The sequence below is a fragment of the Globicephala melas genome, chromosome 4, assembly GCF_963455315.2.
Source record: "Globicephala melas chromosome 4, mGloMel1.2, whole genome shotgun sequence".
Lineage (NCBI taxonomy): Eukaryota > Metazoa > Chordata > Mammalia > Artiodactyla > Delphinidae > Globicephala > Globicephala melas.
The window spans coordinates 10719288-10746558 of record NC_083317.1 but is presented as its reverse complement, the minus strand read 5'-3'; positions in this window follow the sequence as shown (position 1 = coordinate 10746558).

Here is a 27271-nt window from a genome sequence, read left to right as displayed (position 1 = left end):
TTTAAAGCTCTTTCCCAGACACCCAAATACCTCTCATATGAAGACGAAGAAAGAAGAAACAAACTCACAAAACTTTTGAATAAGAAGGAATGGTCATTTGTAGCCCCGACTTCTAGTTGGTCAAGGAGGCAGGATTTACAGGGCCCTTTTGGTGTCCAGTCCTGTATGAGGCTCAGAGAGAGATGAAGACAAGGAAGATGAGCCTCCCGCTGTGAGGGAAAAGGGGGTGACGATGATGAGCGATTGGAAACTGGCTGCAGAGGACCGTAGAACCCTCCCAAGTTTGCAGCCCTGCTTGGGAGGAATCTGAAGGACGCAGGGCTGCACAGCTCCAGGGGGCACCCTTCACCCTGGCAAAGCTCAGCTATTTGTCTCAACTGCACGTGAGGGGTACCCCTGCAGGGGCGCAAAACCAAGGTACACCTGGGCCAGGCGCCAGGCAACATGTAGCCGCAGAGGCGGGCTGCGGGGAGGGGGAAGCAGGGCTGGGCGGGGGGATGCCTCGGGGAGGCTACTACCGAGTCCTCAATATGGCATCAAAATGCTTCGCCCTCCACCGCCGGGGCACCTCGAGAGTGGCAGCTCGTGTCCGGTCCCCCAGGGCCCAGCAGGACACCCCCTCCCGCCCGCGCATCAGTCTTCCCAGAGGCTGCAGCAGGCTCTTCTGTGGAGGGGGCGGAACAGCTCTCAGGCTCTAAGAAGCAGGCTGCCCACGGAGGAATCACCACCTCTTCACAAACGCTCCCGAGAGGCTCCCGCAGCCCTGCTGCCCGCGGGCTGGTCACGATGGAAGGCACATCAGAGTCCCCTAGGTCGCACCAACCCCTCCTCACACAGACGAGGACGCTGAGACCCAGCGAAGGACGCCAACGCACAAGGCGCCGTGTGATGTGAAGTGGGATTCCTCAGTTTCCACAGTGAGAACTGTTACCCTTTACATGATGGCATTTACTCCCATTATGACGTCAATACACTCATCTTGAATACTCGACCTGTGATCAGGGCAAGAACAGTTGCATCAGATCCTTTCCTAGGAGCAGATTTGGGCGGGGGAGGAGGGAAGACCCTAAGCTGTCCTTGGTGGTGGTGGGGAGGGGGCTGGGGACGGGCAGGAAGGTGGGCAAGAAGCAGTGAGAAAGCAGAGAGGGGCAAGTCTGCACGCTACACAATATTGCCTCCATCTGGCCTGGCTTGGACGGTCTGAATGATTGTGATATCCAGAAAACTTAGGATGCTGACCAAAGACTTCTCCAGATGCTCAGAAGTTGTACTTCCAAGCATAATTCTTGGCTCTCCGAGAACCACGAGTAATTGATGACAACCTCCCACCCTCCTTCTCCACATCCTATTCTTTCCAGCTCCTAGACAGATAGATTTTCTTGTTTGCAGGCTCATTCATTCCAGGCTGTGCAGCAATCTCAGATTTGACAAATGCAAGCACAGTGTGGTCGCCTTCATCTGTGTTCACCTGGTCCTCATTAGGGCCATCAGAGGAGGCCAGTGCCTGGTTTTGTGATTAGCGGTTCCCCCTCCACGTGGGCTTGAAAGCTCTAGGCGGCCTCTTGTTTGCATGGAGGCCTCGGAGGACAATGCCAGGCTCAGCTCCACGTTTTCCACATGACTGATGGCATTCAAAGCCTTGCAGTCCCAACAGGCACATTTCTTGTCCGGCTTTGTTTCTCGTTGGTTCAGGTGGAATAATAAGGTTTTTTTTTCTGCCAGGAATGTCAACGTGTGGTTGGGAAGTTGGCAGTTTTCTATAAGGAGGTAGGGAAGTCGACTGGTAAATGCCTGGGTGCCTGGTGCCAACAGTCAGAAAGGTTGTTTCAGTATTTCTCATTCTTAGCGAAGCAAGGTGGTATGCCCTAAGGGGTAGGGGGGGCTGACGCAAGGAGTTTTCCTGGGGGGCTTGTGATGCCTCTTGCTAGCAGCCAGGCTGTTGTTAAGCCCTGCTTCATGCATTCTCCTAGGCCAAGTTGGGGCTGGGGTGAGGGTGGGGTACGGGGTGCTCTGGGATTCGTCTTTCATTTCTGCAGCTGGGAGAACGCTTGGCCTCTGCCAAAGCCTTTTGTCCCATTTTTCTCTTGCTTCATTGGGACATTTCCGGAATGAAATATATTCAACTAGTCCTCAGCTTCAGGAGGTAATTGAATATCCAAATGCTGGTCCTTCCATTGTCCGATGACCAGAACCAGCTGAAACACTCAATTTTGCAAAACAGTCATGCTCTAGCCATTTCCCCAATTATCTCTTCCAATTATAGTGTCTTCACATCCTCTTCTTATTGAGGTGTTTGGGGCCCATATGGATTCTGAGAATTCTTAGGATAAATTCCACTCTTCAGGCACCAGAGGCATTAGGCAAAGTCGCCTTCTCTTAGGGTGTTTTGTTGTTGTTGTTTTTTGCGGTACGTGGGCCTCTTACTGTTGTGGCCTCTCCTGTTGCGGAGCACAGGCTCCGGACGTGCAGGCTCAGTGGCCATGGATCACGGGCCCAGCCGCTCCGCGGCATGTGGGATCCTCCCGGACCGGGGCATGAACCCATGTCCCCTGCATCGGCAGGTGGACTCTCAACCACTGCGCCACCAGGGAAGCCCTCTTAGGGTGTTTTGTTCTACTGTACTTTGACATGGATTCCAAAGTCTGCATCTTACCGAAGACAGGCTATCGTTGTAATTATTATTTTGAAATGGACACATTGCTGAGCTCCTGGATCTGAGCCTGAAGATAAACATGGGTACTCAGGGGCCTTGAAACCCATCCTTGCGGGTTGCTGATCCTTGCAGGCTTGTCAGAACAGTACCAGACTAAGCAGAAAGCTGGCACTCCCTACCCGGGCCAACACTTTGGGGCTTTTGTCAATTGGGCAGGCGTGCAAATCCTCGGAGATACTCTCCATGGAAAGCCTGTTTCTTTATGTCCTTTGGCTCGGACCTTGGCCAGTGTTGGCAACGTAGCCTTGAGCTGCCCTGAGTGACCTTGACGTTTCTTCATTTGGGCCTCTGCGCTCTAGGCTCCAACTTGACTGCTTATCTTGGAGCAGGAAGGAGGGGTGACCCATGGTCTGGTTTCTTGGCCTCTGGAATTGAGAAGAAGCTTTGGGGTTTGGAAGAGTCCAGTTTCTGACAAGACAGGTGGAATGGGAATTCGAGACGTAGGCTTTAGAATGACCAAATGGGGAGGGAAGATGGCAAACAAGCAGGGAGTCTGTGTTTATTACCCTGTGCTAAAGGTATATCTGGTGTCACTCAGAGTTACTGAGCACCTGGGGAATCGTATCCTTTTACCTAACCAGGTACCCCCAGACATGCAAATGCGTTAGTTCTGCAGCCATATATGATGCTTTGTCCAATGTGGCGACCTTCCGGCCCCACTGAGTATCACTCACAAGCTGTCCCCTGGCAGATCCTGGCACTGCAGGTGTGGTGGCCGTCCACAGTTCCTCCTGTAGGGGACCACCTCTCCATTCCTCCCTGCCACTTCTGGCTTCCCTCAAAGCTTTCTATATCCCCATCTCTCTCCCCTTACCAGAAAGACACCAGAGAAAAAGGGGGAAGTCCCCCTATTTGGGGAGTTCCCTCTTTTAGTTCCTTCTTTGGTTCTTAACCTCGAACAGTCCCTTGCCCCACCAGGGTGTCACTGTTTCAAGGTGGCCTGCCTTTGGGACCTGATTTTATTGTCTTTGGAAAACAAGCCCAAGAGGAGAGCCGAAATTCAAATATAGAACATGTTCCTGAAAATAAGGGAATCCTCACATCCATTGTGATTGGGATGATATGGGGACTTATGTGGAAGGTGGGTGCAAAGAGAGGGGAAGGGAGCTGGGATGCATGGGGGTGAAGGGAGGCCAAGTCAGCCATCCTGTCTCAGAAGAACCTCAGCTGGGTCACAGGAAATGCCTTCCTAGGGCTGTCATGGAAACCTCAGGGCTATAGTGTCAGGTCACTTTTTTTTTAATAGGGGCCCTAGGTAGGTAGATGGAAGAGATGTGCATGATCTTTTGCAGTCTCACCACTTCCCCTGAGAATCAGCAAAGTACAAAGGCCCAGAGGCTCAACCCAAGGAGTAAATTCAGCTCACTCCTGACTTATGCTTCTTGAGTGTAGGAACCACACCTACTCATCATTGCATTTCAAAGTCAACTACAGTTCCAGGCTCAAAGTAAAGGCACAAGAAGTGCTTTCTGGTCTGAAGGAGCCCAGGCTGGCCAGGGCCCAAATATGAGGAGAAAAACCAAAAAAATTAAAATAGTTGGGAATTGGATCCAGAGCCATGCATGTCTTTAGATGCTGGGTTAAGAGGGTCCATAGACAAATGAGAATCATGAGAAGGCATTAAAATATTTTTCCTTGTCAATTTTCAAATAACGAGTACTCATTTTTATGAGTGAAACAATGCAAAGATATAGCAAGAAAACATGGTCTCTCCCTTCATTTCTCTCATTCTCTCTCATCTTGGTAAACAATTTTCTTTATCCTTAGAATTCCAAGGTTTCACCAAGTTATATCTAGGTGTGTGTCTTAAAAAAAAAATAAGCCTGTCTGGAACTTGGGCCTTTCAATCTACAGTCTTCAATCTTGTGTCAGATCATGGAAAATCTCTTCTGTTATTTAACTATTACTTCTCCTTCATCATCTGTCCTCTCCCCCCATTCCAACGTCTGAAACTTCTACTGTTTGAATGTCATCTCTATTCTCTGGTCCTCTAAGTCTCTTACTGGTCCCTCTTGGTTTCCATCCCTTTGTGTTTTCATGTCATAAGCTATTTCTTTCCCTTGATCTTCTAGACCTCTAATTCACTGCTCAATCATCCTCTTTTCAGTTTATTTCCCAAGTTTTAAAATAAAGAATAGTTTTCTTTTAGTTCCAGGAAGTCCATTTCTCAGACTCTAATCATATTCTCTGAGCATCCTCATTACTTGTTCATTCAAGCTCTTTCATCAGTCTTCCTCAAGTGGGGGCCTTTTGGGCTAAAGGCTTGGTCTTTCTATACCTCATCACAGAGACCCTTAAATGCTCCTAATTTTGTAGTCCACTGGCAGGTGGATCAGGACAAGAACATCTGTCAAACAATAGCAAAACAAGGGAAGGTTCAACAGTTTCTACTCATAGGAGCCAGCAATAAGCCAACTGGTCAACCACTTCTCTGTATCTGAGCAGGCCATCCTCTCTTTGAGCTCCTGCGATCAAGGTCTAGATCTTAAAGAAGGTGAAGGGATGGGAAGAGCACAGGTGGGAGAATTAGCTCCAAAAGGAGGGGAATATACCCTATTCTGACCTGCAGGACTGGCTGGAGGGGTTAGGCCCTTGTCATTTTGTGAGCAGTAAGTTAAGGGAGTTCATGGTCAGTGGTAGAGATGGGCTTGTGGTGGCCATGTTCCTCTCATTCAAAGAGAAACAGCCACTGAGCTGTGTCATTCAACCTCCCAGGGCTTTCATCTCTCACAGTCACCTCAAGCAATCGATGGCTTGGGTACCGCCTCCTTATCTAACACGTTGTCAGGTGCTGTGAGGCGCAAAGGACAATCAGACGGCAGAGTTCCCACCCCGAGGCACTTCCCCTGTCCCTCAAGGACTGGCTTAGCTGCCAACTCCTGAATTCTCCCTCCTCTGAGGCACCAGGATGCTGTTGCTGCACCTTCTCCCTCTCTGCTGCTCTGGGAGGATGCCGCAGCTGCCCTGGGGGCAGTTCATCTGTGCGGACACTCTGGTGTGGAGTGGTTTGGCAGGAAGGTCCCGAGGCTTTAGCTTTCCTGAGCTGTATTCAGGTTAGGTGAAGGTGGTGAAAGTGAGACTAAGGAGAAGTCAATGGTCTGGCTAGGGTAGAGCAGGGGAGTCACAGCCAGACCTCAAAGGGGAGGCCAAGTCTCCAGAAGCAGGGGGCTTTTGGTGGAGCTGAGACTTTAAGACCGACCACGTGGCCCCAGCCTTTGGCCACCATTTCCGGCAGGGTGAGGCTCAACTAGCAGAAAAGGGACATGGCCCAGGAGTCCAGTGGAAGCAGAAGTCACCACACCAAGGGTGCTGAGATGTCCCCTCTTCCTTGAGGTTTCCAAACCATCACCACCCCATACTCTGAGAGGCCATGGCTATCTTGGGACCAGGGAAGAGAAATCTCAGAGATTTGGAATTTGAGTTTGTTTTGTTTTTTCCTAGGAAGACTGAGCATAACTAAAAGGACTGTTTAAATTTGAGGATCTAAATTATAAAGCAGATTGGATTAAAAATTAATCTTTTCCCTGTTAGCCAGCAGTAAAGACCCAAAAAAAGACAAACTATAGACAAAGTAAAGGAACTCGTTTTATTCCCTGCACATTCAGGTTGTACAGGGAATTTGAATACACACACACACACACACACACACACACACATATTTTCATGTCTTTTGATTTTTTTCCTAACCCCATTGGTTAGAAAATGACCTAAAATTCATAGGAGAAACCACAAAAAGACAAACAACCCGATTTAAAAATGAGTAAAGGACTTGAATAGACATTTCTCCAAAGAAGAGATATAAATGACCAAGAAGCACATGAAAAGTTGCTCAATGTGATTAGTCATTAGGGAAATGCAAATTAAAACCACAATGAGATACCACTTCAGACTCACTAGGATGGCCAAGATTGTTTTAAAAGGGGTAAATGATAAGTGTTGGTGAGGATGTGGAAAAATTAGAACCCTCATACATTGCTGACTGAAATGTAAAATGGTGCAGCCACTGTGGAAGATAGATAATTTCTCAATAAGTTAAATATAGAATTACATACCATCCAACAATTCCACTCCTAGGTATATAAACCCCCAAACTGAAAACAGGTGTTCAAACAAAAACTTGTTCACAAATGTGCATACACAACAGCCCAAATGTCAAAAGCATGTCAATCAACAGATGAGGAGATTAACCAAATATAGTATATCCACACAATGGAATACTATTTAGCCATGAAAAGAATGAAATACCAATATATGTTGAAACATGAATGAACCTTGAAAAGATTATGCTAAGTGAAGAAACCAGACACAAAAGACCACATACTGTATGATTCTATCTATTTAAATAATCAGAGTAGGCAAATCTAGAGACACAGAAAGTGGTTTCCAGGGAGGGAGGAATAGAGAGGGACCATTTATTGGGTATAGGGTTCCCATTTGGGGTGCTGAAAAAGTTCTGGGACTAGATCATGGTGATGGTTGCACAACATTGTAAAGATGCTTAATGCCACTGAATTATACACTTCAAAATAGTATATTTTATGTTATGTGTATTTTACCACAATTTTTAAAAATCCATAGGAGTGGTATTATAGCTGAAATATCTACCCCATACTGATAATAGCCTGTATCCCCTGGGTGCTGACTCTACACTGGGCATTTTATTGATGCAGAGGCGATCTCATTTTGTCCTCAGAGCAATCCTAGGAGGTGGTATCATTATTCCTATTTTGCAGGTGAGGAAGCAGATTTAGAGAGCTGAAGTGGCCACCCGAGATCCCAAGCAGTTAGCCCTCCCACCATACAGCAAGGTGAGAGAGAGGGAGGGGCTGCCGGGGTCTCCCTCCTTCTTAAAGCAGTAAGTCAGCGCTCAGGACACAGCATCCAACTTGCGAGGGCAGAGGAAGCTCCTCTCTGGCCTTGGGCTGAGAAGGCAGAGGCACCACTGTAATTGCTTCAGGCTTTGGTCTCTAATGTAGTGAACGACAGGGATGGAGGAAGGAATCTAGAAGAAGACACGTCCCGAAGCTCAAGGAACATCATCCAGGAAGGCATAGCTGGTGTTACCTGGATCCTGAACTAAGGACCTTCTGCTCTGGGAAGAATGTGGGCCTGACCCCAAGGGAAGCCCCTTCTTCAACGTTTCCTAGCCCTGATGGTCGGAGTTGTCCCACACCAGCACTACACATTAGTTTACTATGAAAAAGGGGGCAAACAGACCTGTTGAGAAAGAATGAGGGAGAAACACATGGCGGGAATCACTGAGGACGGGGCAGCTGTCTCCAAGAAAGCGCTTTAGGATGGCGGCCGCTCTGTCCTGCCGTAACAGACTGGAAGCAAAATCTCCAGCTGAAGGACAAGCTTCAAGCGCAGGTGCAGTGAATAGAAAAGACGTGCCCTTGGCAGTGACTGACCCAGCCCTGGGCCACTGTGCCTGGGTCTCCAGTGAAATCCTGTGCAGTGTCCCCCTCACCAAGGATCATCACCAGAGCCCACTCTCTGGAGAGCAGTGATAAGAATTCTCTGTTTGGGCGGTAATTGGCATCAAAGCCACAGTCCTGCAGTGGGACATAACTGGATTCCTGTCCTTGCAGAAACTTTGGTGCGATTGTAACTTTGGCCTCTTCTGAGTTACTAAAATAGAAGCAGCAAGTATTTTTCAGCTCTCATGCCAACGCCTATTCATTTCTAGTGGCTTCCTGGGGTAAAATGTTGAGAAGGATTCTGAGTCCATGTCTAAGGCTCAGTAGAAAAGATAACCACTGTTGATTAGTGATGTCCGCAGAGGGTAGATAGCAGAAATACATTAGTGGAGGCTGGTTCCTGTCCTGCAGTTCCTGTCCAGTTGTTAAATGGTGGCTCATTTGTGGGCTGGGGCGAGCATCCGTATCATCACAAGTATTCTTGTAAAAGCTTACCAAGGCATTCATGCCATGGAAAAACCTTTGGAGGTGACGATCACTCCCTTCCATCCAAGGAAACAAACTCCCAGAAAGATTCCTTTCTTCTCCATTATCTGAGCCCCTGAGAAGAGTAGCAGTCAAGGGCTATTTCCTCCTCTTTCCCCAAGGACCAAGCTGATTGGGGGCCAGCAAGGGTCTCTTTCTCCAAGGCTGTTCTGGAGCTCTATGTGTGCCCAGGGCAGCTACAGCCTCATAGTTTGTTTCTTGTCATGGGAAGCTGAAACTTCTCAGAGCCCAAGCTAAAATACTGGCTACGGCAGAACATCCAGCTTTGTTTTTTTTTTCATGATCCCCTGCTGAATTGAAACCCAGAAGCCAGCGGCCCACCTGCCAATTATTACAGTTAATTCTGTGCAAGCTTGACTCAGGAACTGAGACAGAGAGTTCTGTTTGCTGCTGGGGTGCACAGCACGGGTGGGAGGGGCTGTGACCACAGGGTTGTGAATGCCCCTGTGTGTGCCCGAGCTAGTCCTGGCAGCTGTGGCGCCCTCCCTTGCGTCGGGAGTCTGGCATCCAAGTGTGACTTCAGAGGGGCCTCGTTCTCCTTGAGTCTGCCTCTGAGATCAGAGATGTTGACGGTCAAGAACTTTTCTTCCTCCCGCTCTATGGCACGGCCACCCACTTCCCCTTCAGAACTCAGTGAAGAACACTTGTGTTTATTTTTTCCAAAGGAAAAGAGAAAACGACATTCAGGTTAAAACTCTGGGGGTTTTCTGTTGCCTTTTCTCCTCTGACCCATTGCCTTATGAGATCCTGTTAATTTGGGCAGAGAACAGGCACCCTTTGTTCCCCAGAAGCACTTTTCATGGTGGGCCATGGGCAAGTTCCAGTTTGGTCTCGCCACATGGTGACCTCAATTCTGGTTGCTCAAGGCTCTCCTAAGTTCCTTCAGGCCTGCTTTGGTTGATTCATTAGTTTATCCAGTCATCAGCTCATTTGTTCATTTGTTCCTAGCAAACCAGACAACTGGGCTGGGCATCTGGATGACAGTGGAGAGGAAGATGGGTTTCCTGCTCTCTGGGAGTGAAGTGGGAAAGTAGAGAGTAAGCAAGTAATTACAGGAATAACCGAGTACCACATGGCCAGTGCTAGCGGGGGATGCACAGGGATAAAACCCCGCTCTGACCCTCAGTAGGTGAGGCTGTGGCAGTACCCAGTATGGTACCCAGTGGTGCAAACCTATAAGAAGGAGACATAATCTAGACCGTGGGGAGGTGCAGTCGGGAAATGGTCCCTAACTTCCTTGGCATTTAGGTGGACAGCTGAACAGTGAGTTGGATGAAGCAGAGAGTGGATCTGGGTGGTGGGACAGCAGGTCTCAGGAGAGGAAACAGTGTGCAAAGGCCCCCAAAGCCCATGGTTCCTTCCAATAGCTGAATTCTACAGAGACCGGAGCACGAAGGAGAACAGTGGCAGTCCAGCACGAGGTGAGCTGCAGCGGGCAGCAGGGCGGCCATGCCTGGCCTTGTGAGCCATGAGAACGGGGCCTCCTTCTTCAGGACACAGGGAGTCGATGGGGTGAATTGAAGCAGAATTCGCAGCGCCACTGCTCCTGCTTCTGTCCTGTGGCCACTGGATGCTGTCTTCCCCTGACTCAGCAAGATAAGCTGTTGACCAATGTGGCTGCCTGTGTTGGAGACCATGCCAGGGCCAAGGCTGGTATAAAGATGATGAGATACAGACCCTGATTCCAAGGAGCTCACCTATAAGTGGAGTGGATGGACCTGGAGGTGGGTGACCTCATCAACCAGAGGAGGGAGCCATGACTTCTTCCAGGAGGGGAGGGGTTGGAGGACGTCTGGAGAGGAACTGAGACTTGAATGAGTCTTATGGAGGAAGCCAGTCCAGTCCTGAGGCCAGGGGTCCAGTGGTAGGAAGGCCATGGTGAGTTTGAGACCAGGCTTTGGAGGGAATGTTAAATTGGGCTGTCTCCTTACCCTAGAACATTCGAGCCTCCCGATTGACCCAGGCAGTAGGTGGCTGATTGGAACCATATGTTGGAACAAGTCTTCTCTTTTTGGTGCAGGAGGGGGGCTTCCTTCCAAACACAGTGTTGAGAAAGGAGCTGGCTGGGAGGGGCAGTGCTGGGCTGGTCCCTCTTTGATAAAGAGCTCCAGCCTCTGTGACGGACAGGAAACAAAGGATCCCAAGTTGTGACTTCTCCCTTGCATTTTGGACATGCTGACCCTGGGAGATTTCTAGACCAGGAAAGTGATATTTAAAAAACTCATACCTGCCCAGGGTCCCAGGGGATCCTATGCCCTGTGCTCCCTTCTGGTCTCAGCTGCAGCAAATGTCTCCCGACCGTGACCCAACTCCCAGTAGCCACCTTAATCACACAGTATAAGCATCTATTTTAGTTACATAAACACAGTTGTCTACATTTGGACTCCGGGGCTGGCTGCAGGAATTTGTAAACAGCATGGTGTACGTGTTTCACAGAAAGTTGCCAGGACGTGCTCCTTTCCTGCAGCCTGTTGTCCAGTTTTCCCTTTTATAGAGAGTCTGGCTGGGAAAGAGAGACAGAACTTATTTGGGAACAGTGGGCAATCTCTCAGGCAAATTCCTGTCTCCCACTCCTGCAACCACTACCTCCTCTTCTGAAATGTTGAGGTCTGGTGGGGAATTAAGGCTGCTCCTGAGTTATGAGTCCCTTGTAAATACTGGCTTCTCACAAATATACATATAAACCTCACGAAAAACAAATTTGGGGAGATTTTATTCTCGGAAGGGTAACAAGGAATTCTGAAGTTTGAGGCAGGTTCTAAATAAATGTTGGGCACTGCTGTCTCTATCAGGGCTGAGACCCCGTTTGACATCACGACATTCCCTTTGCTACTCCCACCTAAGAGCTTTCTTCAGTTTCAAGCAGGGGCTGCTAACGTTCTGGAATGAAGGTATGCTTGGAGCCACAGAGAAGTGGTAGCCTCAAGGGGAAGAGAGGCATTCATTCTTTTCCTTCATTTAACAATCATTAATGAAGTATCTATCTGGATTAGATGCTGTATTCCTCATTGTAGACCTTGCAAGATGTCTAACACCAACCATCGGCAACAGAAAGCTTCAGTGACAAGTGGAAACATTAAGAGTCATGTAGATGGGACTGCCCTGGTGGCGCAGTGGTTAAGAATCTGCCTGCCAAGTCAGGGGACATGAGTTTGAGCCCTGGTCCGGGAAGATCCCACAAGCCTCGGAGCAACTAAGCCTGTGCGCCACAACTACTGAGCCTGCATGCCATAACTACTGAGCCCATGTGCCACAACTACTGAAGCCCGTGCACCTAGAGCCTGTGCTCCACAACAAGAGAAGCCACTGCAATGAGAAGCCCACACACCACAACAAAAAGTAGCCCCCGCTTGCCTCAACTAGAGAAAGCCGGTGTGCAGCAACGAAGACCCAACGCAGCCAAAAATAAAATAAATAAATAAATACATTATTTTTTAAAGGGCTGTGCCACTTTGCCACCCTCACTAACAATATATGAGAATATCTATTAAAAAAAAAAACAAAGAGTCATGTAGATGGATTTAGAATGGCAAAGGGAGTTGAGTTTTATTTAACACACACACGTTTGCTAAATGAATGAGTGAATGAATAATAGGTCTGCGACTGAGAATGAAGCCTGCTACAGTGGTTGGAATTGAATCCTAATCTTAATTTCACTGCAAGTTAACTTTTACTAAAACTTAAAGCTAGAGTCCCAAACTGTCCCTTTCAGCCTGGAACTCAGAGGGTTCCCAGGAGGCAGGATGGAAAAGAATTCCCAGGCAAACCAGCACAAATTGGTCACCCTACTCAAAACTTCAAGACACAAGAGGGAAGAGATATGGGAACATACGTATATGTATAACTGATTCACTTTGTTATGAAGCAGAAACTAACACACCATTGTAAAGCAATTATACTTCAATAAAGATGTTAAAAAAAACCCCAAAACTTCAAAGAAAATAGAACTAGGAAGAAGAAAAGCTCCTGGAGAGGAAATATCTGAACTGGGAAAAATGGGAGGTCGTTGGGACATGCAGCATATATGTAGCAGTTGTATTTCTCCTTTCATGTTTTAGGAGAACAAAGAAGCAGAAAGTAATTTATCCACATAGAAAGAAACAGGGAAATTAGTAGGTTAGGAGGAATTGGGCATTGACAAGCAAAACAAGAGAGCTTCAGTTCTTAAAATATTCTCAAACAAGCTCCACAGTAAACAAAACTACAGATAGGTTTTAATTTCATCTCCACAGAAAACTGCAGAGAAATCATGGCTTTTAATCACTCAAAATGCTGTACGTTTCTGCAACAGTTACCCTTGTCTCAGGAACATTCATATAAGGAAAAGTTGTAGTTAAAATAAGCAGCAATTTAAAGCAATTAATGTTTAGTGTGAACGTTCTACCTTCTACCTAGATGCTGTATTTCTTTACTTTTTGCTGTAAAGTGCAACCCTTTTAGAAAGATGCGTGGATGTTCATATTTAGTGATTTGAAGAAAGCAAGGATGTCTGCTCTTTTAATAAAGAGCTTAATGTGCTAGAAATACTATAGTTGAGTGGGAAGCACAGGATTTGAGAATCAGTGGAGGGCTTCTGTGAAAAGTCCAGCTGGTCCACGCAATGATAAAAGCTCAGCTTTGGCGCCACCTGGTGTCAGCTACATAAATAAGAGCGAGGCACGTTGTTCATTTAAGTTCGGAAAGTGACAGGAAAGGCCATTTAGATCACCAAAAACATTTCATGAATTTTTGTACTGTAATCAGTTGTGCAACAGAATGACCCAGACCTGGTTCTTTCATTCTAAAACTTTTGAGTCCAAGATTATGACTTCTGGTAGCCATTTTTTTCTCATCTGTCAGGTGTCAGACGGGGCTTGCAGGTTGGGGTAAAGACCGGAAGTGCCTTGTACATTTCCTGGCACACAACAGGTGCTCAATAAATGGGAGTAGCTAAGCTAGTGACAATGGCTGTTGACATTATTGTTGGGCAGGGGACAGGGTGAACCTGGGAAAGCTAACTGTGGGCTGTGACTTCAGACCGTATTTGAACTTCGGTGATGTTAGTAATTTCCTGAGCGAGGTTAATGCAGTGGTGCATTAGAGCCGTGCGAGAATCCTCAAGCGCAGCTGGAGCCGGGTTTCATCAACGGCAGCAAAGCCGAGGTTGAACTTCCCAGGCAAGACTTTTCCCTGAGGCTTGAACACAGATCTTCGGTCCTGCTCTACCTTTGACAAGTTTGCAGAGACATCAGAAACGTGAGACAGCTCTGCCTGAGACTGTCAACGGGGCAAACAGGGAAGATGGTAATAATAAGAGAAGAATTGGAGGAAGGGGAAATGATGTCCCTTCTCAGCGTCTTGGTTCCTCCCTGTGTAGAATCAATGTGCTGGACTAGAAAATCTTTAAGGTCCCACATGGTCCTAACGTTCTATCCAGGGTTCATAACCATGGATGCAAAACACAAAGCTTTGCTGGTGAGGGTACGGAGCAACTGGAATTTTTACGCATTCCTGGCTGGAATGTACAACGACTCTGGAAACTAATTCAGCAGTTTCTTCCAAAACTAAACAAGCATCTACCATATGACCCAGCAATTGCACTCTTGAACATTTATCCCAGAGAAATGAAAACTTATGTTCACACCCAAACCTATATAAGAATGTTCACAGGGCTTCTCTGGTGGCGCAGTGGTTGAGAGTCCGCCTGCCGATGCAGGGGACATGGGTTCGTGCCCAGGTCCGGGAAGATCCCACATGCCGTGGAGCGGCTGCGCCCGTGAGCCATGGCCACTGAGCCTGCGCGTCCGGAGCCTGGGCTCCGCAATGGGAGAGGCCACAACAGTGAGAGGCCCGTGTACCGCAAAAAAAAAAAAAAAGAATGTTCACAGTAGCTCTGTTCACAACAGCAAAAACCTGAAAACAATTCAAATGTCCTTCAGCAGATGAAAGGTTAAATATTCCTATAACACTTCTCAGAAATAAAAAGAAAATAGCTGTTGATATACAGAGCAACTTGGATGGATCTCATGAGCATTATGCTGAGTGGAAAAAAGCCAGTCTCAAAAGATTATTTACTGTATAATCCTATTTTTAGAACATTCTCAAAATGACAGGTTTATAGAGAGTGAGACCAGAGGGTAGACAGTGGGAGAAAGGGGTACAAGTGGAAAGTGGAGTACGAGGGAGTTTCTTAAAGGTGAGGGGGCAGTTCTGTACCTTGATTGTGGTGGTAGTCCCGTGAATCTATACATTAGAGGAAATTGCACCAAACTATACACACACAGAAACACACACACACACACACACACACACACACATATGAATGTAGGTAAAAACGGCGAAATCAGAATAAGGTCTGTGCTCTAGTTAACAGCATCGTATTGGCGTGGATTCGCTGATCTTGAGACTTTATTATATATGGTTATGTAAGATGTCATCATTGGGGGAAGCTGGGTGAAGGGCACATGGGACTCAACATTTCTGCAACTTCCTCTGAGTCTATAATTATTTCAAACTAAAAATAATTTTAAAAGAAATGTATAGAATGGTTGTATCCATCACACTCTAACATAAAAATTTTAAAAATAAATAAGCCCAAACCTTGTTAAGGGCTATTGGCAGTTAGATCAGGCAGGGAGGAGAGCCCACCAGCCAGAGCATGGCAAGGCTCTACCTTATACCCAGAACTGACCATGGCTGGACCGGGCTGCTGTGTGAGCAGTTGACAGCACTGTGGGGACACAGTGTGGCCGTTCTGAGCACCCCAGCCTCTGGTTGAGATTTTCTTTCTCTGGTCTGGGCTGAGGAGAACCTATTAAAAACACCCTGCCTAGTCAGGCTTGGAAGACCATGAGCTAGAAAGTGGTCTTCGGGACATTCTCCAGAGGTGGACAGCAGGTTCCTCTGGGCCATCCCTTTTCGGGATACTTGTAAAGCTGTACTGTCTCCTTGAGGTCGCTAACTGAAAGCAAATTCTTTCGTTGTTAGTTTTATTTTATTGTCATAGGAACACTTAACATGAGATCTACCCTTTTAACAAAGAGTGCAATACATCCAATTGTTGACCCTAGGTGCAGTGTTGTGCAGCAGCTCTCTAGGGCTTATTCATCTTGCTTAACTGAAAGTTTATGCCTGGTGATTAGAGCATTTCCACTGCTCCCAGCCCCCGACAACCACCATTCCACTTTTTGATTCTAGGAATTTGACTATTTCAGGTGTCTCATGTAAGTGGAAGCATGTAGCATTTGCCTTTCTGTGACTGGTTTATTCCCTTCAGCATAATGTCCTCAAGGTGCATTTGTGCTGTCGTGCGTCACAGAATTTCATTCTTTTTAAAGGCTGTATAGTATTCAATTATATGTATATACCACATATTCTTCATCCATTCATCCACTTAAGTTGTTTCCACATCTTGGCTCTTGTGAATAGTGTTGCAATGAACATGGGAGTGCAGATACCTCTTCAAGATCCTGATTTCAGTTCTTTTGGATAAATACCCAGGACTGGGATTACTAGATTACGTGGTAGTTCTAGCTTTAATTTTTTGAGGACCTCCATACCATTGTCCATAGCGACATTGCCGTTTTGTTTTCCCACCAACAGTGTGCAAGGTTCTAATTTCTCCACATCATCCCCATCACTTGTTGTCTTGGTTTTGTATTTTGGTTTTTTTTAGAATAATAGCCACCCTGACACGTGTGAAGTGAAGCAAATTCTTTTTTCTTTTTTTTTTGCGGTACACGGGCCTCTCACTGTTGTGGCCTCTCCCGTTGCGGAGCACAGGCTCTGGACGCGCAGGCCCAGCGGCCATGGCCCCACGGGCCCAGCCGCTCCGCGGCATGCGGGATCCTCCCGGACCGGGGCACGAACCCGTGTCCCCTGCATCAGCAGGCGGGCTCCCAACCACTGCACCACCAGGGAAGCCCGAAGCAAATTCTTAAAGCTGCCACACTTTGGAATCCAGGAGAGTCCTGGAGACAGTTTTCTCCCAGACAAGACAAGGACTTGTTCTAAATGTTCAAGGAGATGGAATTCTTAGAAATGATTTCTTAAGGGAGCAGGTGCTTGGGTTTGGTCCTCCCTTGAGGTCTGACCTGAGTGCATCAGGAGGGCAGAAGGGCTGGGAGTCCACAGTGATAGGGCCGGGGTGGGGTTGGGGGGTGTGCCTCGGGGACTCTTCCTGAGCTGGACACTCTCCATCCCAGGCTTCTGTCTTTGAATCAGACACAAAAGTTCCAAAGAAAATCCACTCAACAATCTTCCTAAACAAAGGGCTCAGGAACAAGGAGAGATGTGGTCAAGGATACATCTGGAACGAGTTTCACTGGATGCGTTAACAGGAAGCTGGTTCTAAGCAGAGACCAAAAGGCAGGTCTCATTCCTGGCAAAACTGGAAAGCAGACAAAGTTTGCTGGCAAGATCCCCTTCTCTCTTCCCTGGTCTGGGTTGATCAGCTTTTCCCTACAAGGGTCCATGGGCCTCCCACTCCTTCTAGAGGAGAAGAAGCCCCCGAGGCTCTACCTTCTCACCTTTTCATCCACTTTCAGTCCCCACACACCTGTGGCCCACATGCTGAGGATTCTTTTCTCTTTGTTTTGTTTCTCTTCCTCTTTGAAAATCATCTTTGCAAAATAACCCTGGTATCGCAGTAAGGTATCGTGCACTCCAGATTAATGCACAGGGGAAGAAATGCTCCCCGAGACCATGGGGTGAGCTTCGTGCAGCCCTCGTTATCTGCTCACAGAAATGAAAGACAGCACCCTGCCATTAGGCCTTGGTGCACTTGGACCTCGCTGACACTGAGTAAGGTCAAGGGAAATAGAGCACCATGAAGTTGAGGGGTCCTCCGGCTTTACATTCCAAATCAGGCTCGCAGCTTCTGGGTGGCAAGATTCTCATCCCCAGAAGCAAAGCTTGGAGAGCACCTTGGGTCAAGATTCCACATAAAGAGGATAAACTTTAACAAAACTCGGTTTGCTCTATCAGTAAAGCAGCATCTCCAAGGCATCCTACAGGGTTGCTTCTCTTGTTGCTAGACCAAAGAATGTCCACGTGTTTGGGGAGTCCTTGGTGAAGCCTTCTTTGTTGGAAATGGTCAAGTTTGTTTGTGGCTCAGAGAAGAAGAAAATTCCACTAGTTCCTCAGTCAAATAGTGTCGTCCACTCCAGAACCATTGTCATCTCCTCTAATATTCTGCAGCTGGGCAGAGAAATCTAAAGCTCATTGTGCAGCTGCATGAAACGCACAGTGTTTCTCAGCACAGCCAGCTTCAGCTTTTCACAAAACCATCATGGTCACACCAAGACCATCGGTGAAAACCTCCTATTTTATGAGCTCCATCTGGAAACTTCAAGTACTGTTAATGTTTCTGAAATGGTGAAGAGTTTTTATTTTTCCAAGAGTTTATTTTTGACTGGAAGAATCACCTTGATACCTTGTAAACAGGTAGGTTTTGATTTCATCAGAGGTGAGATCTAGAATTGTTACCTTTTCCCATGAATCTGGAAGGCACTGAGAACTGTTGTTCAACCAGACCCAGGATGAGCAATACAGACAAGGTTCCTGCTGTCATGGAACTCAAGTTCTAGTTAGAGACAGAAAAAAGAAGCAATAAAACAGGATAACTTCAGAATTCAAAGATGTCATCATGTAGGGTGGTGGGCATCAGTGTTACAGATTGGGTGGGTAGGGAAAATACTTGTCTGAGAAGATATCATTTGAAGTGAAGAAGACGCAAGCGGTGCTAAGATCTGCAGGAATGTCGTTCCAGGCAGAGGCAACAGCTGATGCAAAGACGCTGGGCAGGCTGAATGATGGCCCCTCGAAGATGTCCACCTCCTAACCCTTGGAACCTGTGAATTAAGTTAACTTACATGTAGAAGGGACTTGGCAGTTCTGATTAAATGAAAAGCCTTGAGGTGAGATTATTCTGGTTGATCTGGGCAGGTCGAGTGCAATCACAAAAGTCCTTGTAAGAGAAAGGCAAGAAGGTCAGAGTTAGTGGTAAGAAATGTGATGATGAAAGCAGAGGTTGGAGTCATATGAGGAAGGGGCCATGAGTCAAGGAATGGGGGCAGCTTCTAGAAGCTGGAAAAGACAAGGAAACAGGTTTCCCCTGCCAGAGTCTCCAGAAGGAATCAGCCCTGCTGACACCTTGATTTTAGCCCAGTGAGACCCATTTTGGACTTCTGACCTCCAGAACTTTAAGATAATAAGTTTATGTTGTTTTAAGCCATTAAGTTTGTGATAGTGTATTTCAGCAACAATGGGAAACTCATACAGATGCTAAGGCAGAAACAAGAAGAGCAGGGAAGCAGGATCAGGCTTTGAGGCGAAGATGAGATCAGAGAGGGAACCAGGGGTCCTCTACAGCCTTCTGGGCTGCACTAAGGAGTCTGGATTTTATTCTGAAGGTGATGGGAAATCACTGGAGAGTTTTAAGCAGGGCAATAGCGTGGCCTGATTTATGTTTCTACAAGGTCATGCTCGTCGCTCTTAGACATGGATGAATGAGGACAGAGAGTGGAAGGCTGAAGGCAGAGAGCAAAGCCATGACCCAGTCCAGCCAGGAGGCGGGAGGTTCAAAGTAGACTCAGCTGGGATGTGTTTTAAAGCATCAGCAAACCACTGACCACCACCGAAAGCACCAAAGCAGTAAGAAATGAAGCTGAATCTATTGCTTGCCAGACAAAGGGACATGTTCAAAGGGTCTGTCTGTGCAGAAATAGGAAGAATGAAGCTTAGGGCAACAATAAAAAACGTACAACAGAAAAGGGCACGTTTCTGAGAAAGGGTATCTGATTGGCTCATGAGACGGATTGTAACTCTTCGTTGCAATTGGCCATCACACTAGTTTACAACACAGAAGCCCAGACGCAGTTTCCAAAGAGGTTGAGCTGGGTTGCTACAGTTCTGGCTGGTTCAATATCACCCAGAGGGCAGACTCACACATCCATGATCAAGATTTGGAGAGCTTTTCTTTTCTTTTTTTCTAATCTTTATTTATGGCTGCGTTGGGTCTTCGTGCTGTGCGCGGGCTTTCTCTAGTTGCGGCGAGCGGGGGCTACTCTTTGTTGCGGTGCGCGGGCTTCTCATTGCAGTGGCTTCTCTTGTTGCGGAGCATGGGCTCTAGGCGTGCGGGCCTCAGTAGTTGTGACCCGCGGGCTCAGTAGTTGTGACTTGCGGGCTCTAGAACGCAGGCTCAGTAGTTGTGGTGCGTGGGCTTAGTTGCTCCACAGCATGTGGGATCTTCCTGGACCAGGGATTGAACCCAGGACCCCTGCTTTGGTAGGCAGATTCTTAACCACTGCGCCACCAGGGAAGTCCCGGAGAGGCTTTTCTTGATGGGAGTCAATCAACAATATCTGCGAACGGATTGGATGCAGGAGGTTAGGAAAAGCAAGGAATCAAAGCTAATTCTTAGCTTTGTGGCTTAGGGAACTGAGAGGATGGTGGGGACCCTTTTACTGTGATGGTGAGAGAAGCACATGTGGTGGGAGGATTAAGCGTTCTGTTTGGACCTTTGAAGCTGAGATGACAGTTAAACATGTAAGTGGAAACGTTAAGTAAGCATTTGGACATTTGAGACTAAGTTTAGAAGAGAGAATTGGGCTGGAGGTATAAATTTATAAATATGGATTTTTAAGATATCAACTTTATTGTGGTATAGTTTACATCAAATTACATGTACCCATTTCAAGAGTACAGTTCAATGAGTTTTGACAAATGCATTCACCCAAGTAACCAAGACCACCATCAAGATACAGAACAATTCAGTCACCCCCAAAAGTTCTCTCTCCATCCTTTGCATTCAACCTTCCCCTCCCCTGGCTCCAGGAAACAGCTGGTCTGCTTTCTATCACTGTAGATTACTTTTGCCCCTTCTGGAATTTCTAGAAATGGACTTACACAGTAAAACCTCTTTCCTGTCTGACATGTTTTGCTCAGATAATGTTTTTGAGATTCATCCATGTGGTTGCATGTGTCGTTAGTTTGTCCCTTTTTATTTTTGAGCAATATTCCATTGTCTAGATATACTACAATTTATTTACCCATTTGTCTGTTGAGGGATATGTGGGTTATTCCCAGTTTTTAGCTATTACGAATAAAACCCCTACAAGCATTGATGTGTAAGTCTTCGTGTGGACATACTTTTTTCATTTATCTTGGGTGAATAGCTAGAAGTGGGATTGTTGGGGGTCTTACAGTAACTTACCGGGAAACTGCTAAACTGTTTCCAAGCGGTGGTACTGCTTTACATTCCCGCCAGCGACGATGAAAGTTCCAGCTACTCCACATCGTCAACGACACTTGGTGTCGTCAGTCTTTTTAAAATTGAGCCATTCTAGAAGGCATGTGGGGCATCTCACTGTGGCTGTAAGTTCATTTCCCTGCTGCCTAATGACGCTGAGCCACTGAGGGCCATAGGAAGAGGTTCAAGGATAGCGAGAAAAGAAAAGAAATAATTATCAGCTCCAAGAAAAACAAAAATTTGTGTAGGAAAGATGTAATTACAGCCCACTACGTGGGTCATCAAAGAACAATTGTTTCTATCATCATAGAAATGCATACTCTGAGGTTGGATTTAACCGTAAATTGTGATGGAGCTGTACTGGGAGGGTGTGGTTGTAGAGTCACCTTCCATCACAGGAGGGCAACAGACAGAGTCTGTGCAGGACATCTCTCCTAGCAGTATCGAGGCAGAGGCACTAACTGATCTGAGACTCTCCAAAGACAGTTACCAAGCCTCTACCTTCACCATTATCTGTTACCAGAGTTACGTTCTCCTTAAGGAGGGTTGTTAGCCCTTGGTTTGTATCCATAGAGATGCTCGAAGAACAATGCAGGTGACTTGAAAGGCAGACTTGATTCTAAATAAAGTCTTCCACACTCTTCTCTTTCGAAGGAATTTTGGGTTTTGTAAGTGCTGGATATCAGACTGAATAACATTCCATTTAAATCCAAAGGCAGACTCAACTCACTAGATCTTAAAAACATGCCGTGTGTAGGCAGAGGTAAGTAAAGATGTATGTAAAGATGTGGGTTGCAATTTAGTTTTGAAAGAGAACATTTGCTTTTACGTGGCTCGCTTTCTGGGCAGATAGCATTTTACTGTTGGGGACGATGCTGAGTGAGTCTATCGAGAAACTTCTGCAGAGGTCAAGAGGGCTGATGCCCATGGGGGAAACAGGAGACAGCTCTGTCCCCTTTCTTCTTTCTTCTCCAGCCTGTAACAGATACTTGGGTCACATTTACACTCTGCTTCTGAAACCATTTTGTCAGCTCCCCACCTGATTGCAGTCATATGAATTGTATATCAGGCTTCTGGAAGAGCTATGTAAAAATTAACCATTAAGGAGCTACTCTTCACCAGGTGCTAGGAAGCTCTTTTCCTTATTAAGGCTGGTCAAACTTTGCTTCTCACTGTCATGTCCCCTTGTCTATTTCTCTTAAAAATAATAACAAAAGCTAGTATGTGTAGGGCACTCACTCTCTTACTATGTGCCAGGTCTGTACTAAGTGCTTTATGTCCTTTTTCTCATCTAATTTTTATGACAACCCAATGAGGTAGAAAGTCGTCTTCTCTCTACCTTACAGATGAAGAATCCACAGATCAGGAACGCTATGTAATTTGCTCACCCGGTTTGTCAGCCTCCAAAGCTCGTAGCCTCCAGGATATATCGCCTTCCAGTCCTGCCCTAATTACCACAGCGTAGACTTGCACACTCTTGATTCTTCTTACATTTGCTCTTAGGAGAATTCAAGATGTGCCATGAAACGGCCAGGGCTGCCTTAGGAGTGAGATTGGGCTCTGTTCCTTGTTTCACCAGCAGGGGGCACAGTCACCTCAGTTGAATTTCCCAGGGAGCCATTTGAATCTCCTGCTTCTGTTTCTACGGAGGCACTATCAGTCCAACTGGACCATCGAACAATTCCTTTCTGGTCGGGTTTGCTTAGTCTTGTGCAGTGAAGGCAATTTTAGAGAACAAATGGTGTCGTGAGAAGCTGGTGCCGTTTTAGAAATCCTTATATTTCTTCAGCTCACACCTAATATTTACATTAACTACTATACTTTGTAGGTAGTTTTAAATCCCAGCCATCTTCCTCTTGCCACCGAGTGTACTGCAAACCATACTGTACAGAGCATCATTTAATGAGAAAATCCAAAATGAAGCAAAGTTAACCTTCCTTTACACAGGTACATTACAGAGTACTGGCCAGCCCCGTGACCTTCAAGTGACTTTGGTGGTGTGTAACTTCTGCAGCTGCTGTTCAGGAACCGGACACAAATCCTGGCTCTACTTCTATGTCATTCTGACCTCTTGAGCTCGCCGTGCCTGCGTTCCTCAGCTGTAAGGTTCATAGTACCTTCTACACTGGGTGTGGCAATGATCACATGATGCTGATACAATAAAAGCGTTTGAGAAGAACCTGGCACATGGTAAGTACTCAGTAGGTGGGTGTCAGCTTTTATTAAGTCCCACTCTGACCAATTCCAAGCACTCCCACTATGATAGAAAAAGGATCTTTTCGTAAGTAGAATTTGTCAGCTCTCTGTATACTTTGCAGACTTGCTTCCATCTCCTCCATATAACACCTTTCTGTGGCAAGTTTCTGTTTTATCAGACAGCCGTGTAGTTATAAGTCATGTGGAAATTGTCCTAGAGAGGACAATTAAACGAAATTTGGCTTATCAGGAAGTGGTCAGAATAGGGATGCTTGCCGCAGATCATACTGGCCTTCTCCTCAACACACACCAACCGCTCAGAGATGGACATATTCATGTCCACTGTCTGGGACGCTTTCCCTCCCCACGAGGTCTGCAGGGAAGGGTGCTGTCGACTAAGACTTGTCCCAGCCTGGGCGGCTCCCTGTGCCCCGGCACTGCCCCGGCTGGAGCTGGCATCACGGGGCCCTGAAGAGGGAACTTGTGCCCAACGCCAGACTCTACGCAGGCACACCGCCACCGGCACCAAGGTTAATTCCCAACTGCCGGTCAGTATTTAACTTTCCTCATAAGATTAGATTAAATATTTGGGTTCATAAAAGCCTAGGATTGCGGACTGCGGTGAACGAGGGCTCAGCTGGCTGCAGCGCTGGAAGCTGCCCACAGGCCAGGTTTACGCAGCATCCTTCGAGCTCCTGGCGTCAGCGAGAAGGTGCGGGACAGCCTGACTCTGCAGCGAGGAATTCCCTACTGCTGCGCACCGCACAGGCAAGTTTCCACTGAAAATACTTTATTGTTTTAGGAATTAACTAACAAAGCTATATTTTTTTTACAGAAAATTATAAAAGGAATGATTTTCCTGGTACAAGACCTGGCCTTTCCTCCCTTCCCTTCCCCAGCCCCCTCCCTCTCTCCCTCCCTCCCCTCCTTCGCACCTTCCTTCCCTCCTTCCTCTTTTGCATACTTTCTGTCTCTTTCTTTTTTTTTTTTTTTTTTTTTGCGGTACGCGGGCCTCTCACTTCTGTGGCCTCTCCCGTTGCGGAGCACAGGCTCCGGACGCACAGGCTCAGCGGCCATGGCTCACGGGCCCAGCCGCTCCGCGGCATGTGGGATCTTCCCGGACTGGGGCAGGAACCCGTGTCCCCTGCATCGGCAGGCGGACTCTCAACCACTGCGCCACCAGGGAAGCCCCGTCTCTTTCTTCTTCTCCTTCTTTTCCTCCTCCCTCCATCTTCTCTTTGTAGTGTTTTCCTTACTCATTTCTTCAGTAATTGCCTTTGGATGAAAATTTTGAGCGTTTATTTTTTTAATGGGAGTTTCATGGCAAATGTAGCTAATCATCTGGCTCTATTCCTGTTGTAACAATGGAAGACTCTGCTGCATTTTGTAGGTCCACAGGATGCTAGTGATTCACAAGCTCTCTAGAAAAGAGAACTCTGGATTTGGGGATCAAGTGCATGTTACTTTCCTCATAGCGTCAGATTGTCCTTGTCATGAATTACGCATGTTTGTGACAGGCACAGCTGGAATTAGGGGGTCATTATGTGTCCTGAAGATAGGGCACAATCAATTGATGTACATGGGCTCGAGCCTTGGTCTTGGTCCCGTTTCTTTTGCCCAGTGAGCTGACCAGTCGCAGGAGATGTGAGCAGGGTTAGCGGGCTTCGTGACCTCTGCTAAGACAGAGCGGGGGCTGAGCAACAGCCTGGGTGGCTTGGGTTTCTAGACTTAGCACTGTGACCTTGGACAGGGGATTTAAGCTCGCTGGGCTGTAGTTACTCGCCCTGCCAAAGGAGCAGACCAGCCTAAAGGATCTCCGGGGGCCCATCCTCTTATTTGACCGAGCAAGAATCATCTATTAAAAATGCCTGAAAATGTAGAACCACACGTGTTAGTTTGAACTAAATGGGACATTGCCAATATCTGACCATTTTTAACCTCTATAAAGGGCAACTTCAAATGGTTCAACAGAACATAAATAATAGTTGCCTTCACATTCCAAGGGTGAGTGCCTATGACGGTATATTCTACTTAGAGGAGGGGCAAGTGTTTATACCAAATGTGGTCAGCGGCTGTCAGTTAAATAGTTATTCTGGGTAGCAGGAAAGTTAATCTGCTTGTTTTAGCAGAACATCCGTCAATGAAATAGCTTTCACACACTGTAATTTGATTTTTGCCTGTGGACGATGGGCTGCCCAGCCATGCCTCTCGCAACAGTGTCCGAATAGTGACCCTTCCTTGGACTCCACTTTTTCAGGCTGGCCAGGGGTCAGCACTTAGGCAGTTAATCCCCATAGGCCCTTTTCAGCTCTGTGATTAAGTTTTATCAGAAAGCACCTCCTGACCTGCTTAGCAGTAGGCCTTTGTCCATATTATATAGAAGAGCTGAACAGATAATCAGTACTATCAGCTCTAACAGGCCCGTGAAGGCTGCCTCGCCCACACCTGGAAACAAACCCAACTCCAGAGGATCTCGGCACTGAAGCCCTTCATCTCAAAGACGTTTCGTGGCAGAGATTTTTGATTGGGCTTTAGGGGCCCCAGGAGTCCCCTGAAAGTGAATGTAGCGCTTCATATGGGCATAGGTACAATTTTCTGGGGAAAAATAAAGTCAAATTGTTTTATTTTGTGTTTCAAGGAAGCTAGGGACCCTCCCCTCCCCACAAATAAGTTAAGAATCACTATTGTAGTTTCCAATTGAATTCTGTAGAACACAGGAGAGGAGCGTTCATTCATTCACCGAACCTGTAATAAAGGTCTGCTATCCATCAACCCAGGTGCAGTTCCGGGATTCGAAGGTGAATAAAACAATCTCTGCCCTCCAGCAGCTCAGTGCTTATGTCATTTGGAATCAAAGGACTTTCTCTCTAAACATCAGTTTCCTCGTTTGTAAAATGGAGGTACTTCCATTTTAGAGTGGTTTTGAGCATCCCATGAATAGCACACAATAAATGGGAAAATTGAGGACAAGCAAGCAAACACACATGACAGTTTGCAAGAGTAACACAGAAAAGGGATCTCCAGCCCATGCTGGCAGGTCGGGGAAAAGCCTGTGGACAGGGAGACTGCCGACCTAGGTTTCTGAAACCATAAGAGCAAACCATCTTTTTAAAATGTGTGAGTGTGATGGATAAAGAAGATGTGGCACATAGATACAATGGAATATTACTCAGCCATAAAAAGAAATGAAACTGAGTTATTTGTAATGAGGTGGGTGGACCTAGAGTCTGTCATACAGAGTGAAGTAAGTCAGAAGGAGAAAAACAAATACCGTACGCTAACACATATATATGGAATCTAAAAATAAAATGGTTCTGAAGAACCTAGGGGCAGGATAGGAATAAAGACACAGACCTGCTAGAGAATGGACTTGAGGACACGGGGAGGGGGAAGGGTAAGCTGGGACAAAGTGAGAGAGTGTCATGGACATATATACACTACCAAATGTAAAACAGATAGCTAGTGGGAAGCAGCCGCATAGCACAGGGAGATCAGCTCAGTGCTTTGTGACCGCCTGGAGGGGTGGGATAGGGAGGGTGGGAGGGAGAAGGGCAACACAGGGAAAGTCCTGGAGAAGGTCAGTGCTCTCTCCTCTCTCCCTCCGCCCCACTGCCCCTTCCTCTCAATACTTAAAGTGCCCATCCACATTCCAGCGTGGAAAGCTGGGGCTTCCCTTGAGGCACCCTGTCCTGGATGGTCTTACTAAGCCTCAGAAGATGCCTCTCCTGTGTCTGCTGTGGTCTCTCGGAGCCCTGAAGGAACAGGCCCTGGCCCAGAGTTTTCACAGGTGATGAAAAGCTGAAGAGTCGCTTTGATGAAAGCATTCGCGGAACGATGTTGGCAGTGAGCGTGACCCTGCTGTCCTTCCCCCGTAACACGGGGACTTTACTCCCTCCACTCAGGGGCGCCACTGGAATTCCAAGCACAGCGGCACAGCCACGAAGGAGATGCATGCGAGGCGGGCAGGCAGGGGAGCTCAGAGCACGGAGGAGCTCGCGATGCGCCCTCCTCTCTGGGGAAACCCAGATCCAAGGTGGCCTCGTGTAGCCCAGTACATGCTGGCCTTGCTTCAGAGAACCGCTGTCCAATGAGCAGAAATAAGTAGACTATTTCCCATCTTGGCAGGAAGAACGCGAAGGGGACCCAATTCTCTGCCCTGAGGAGGTC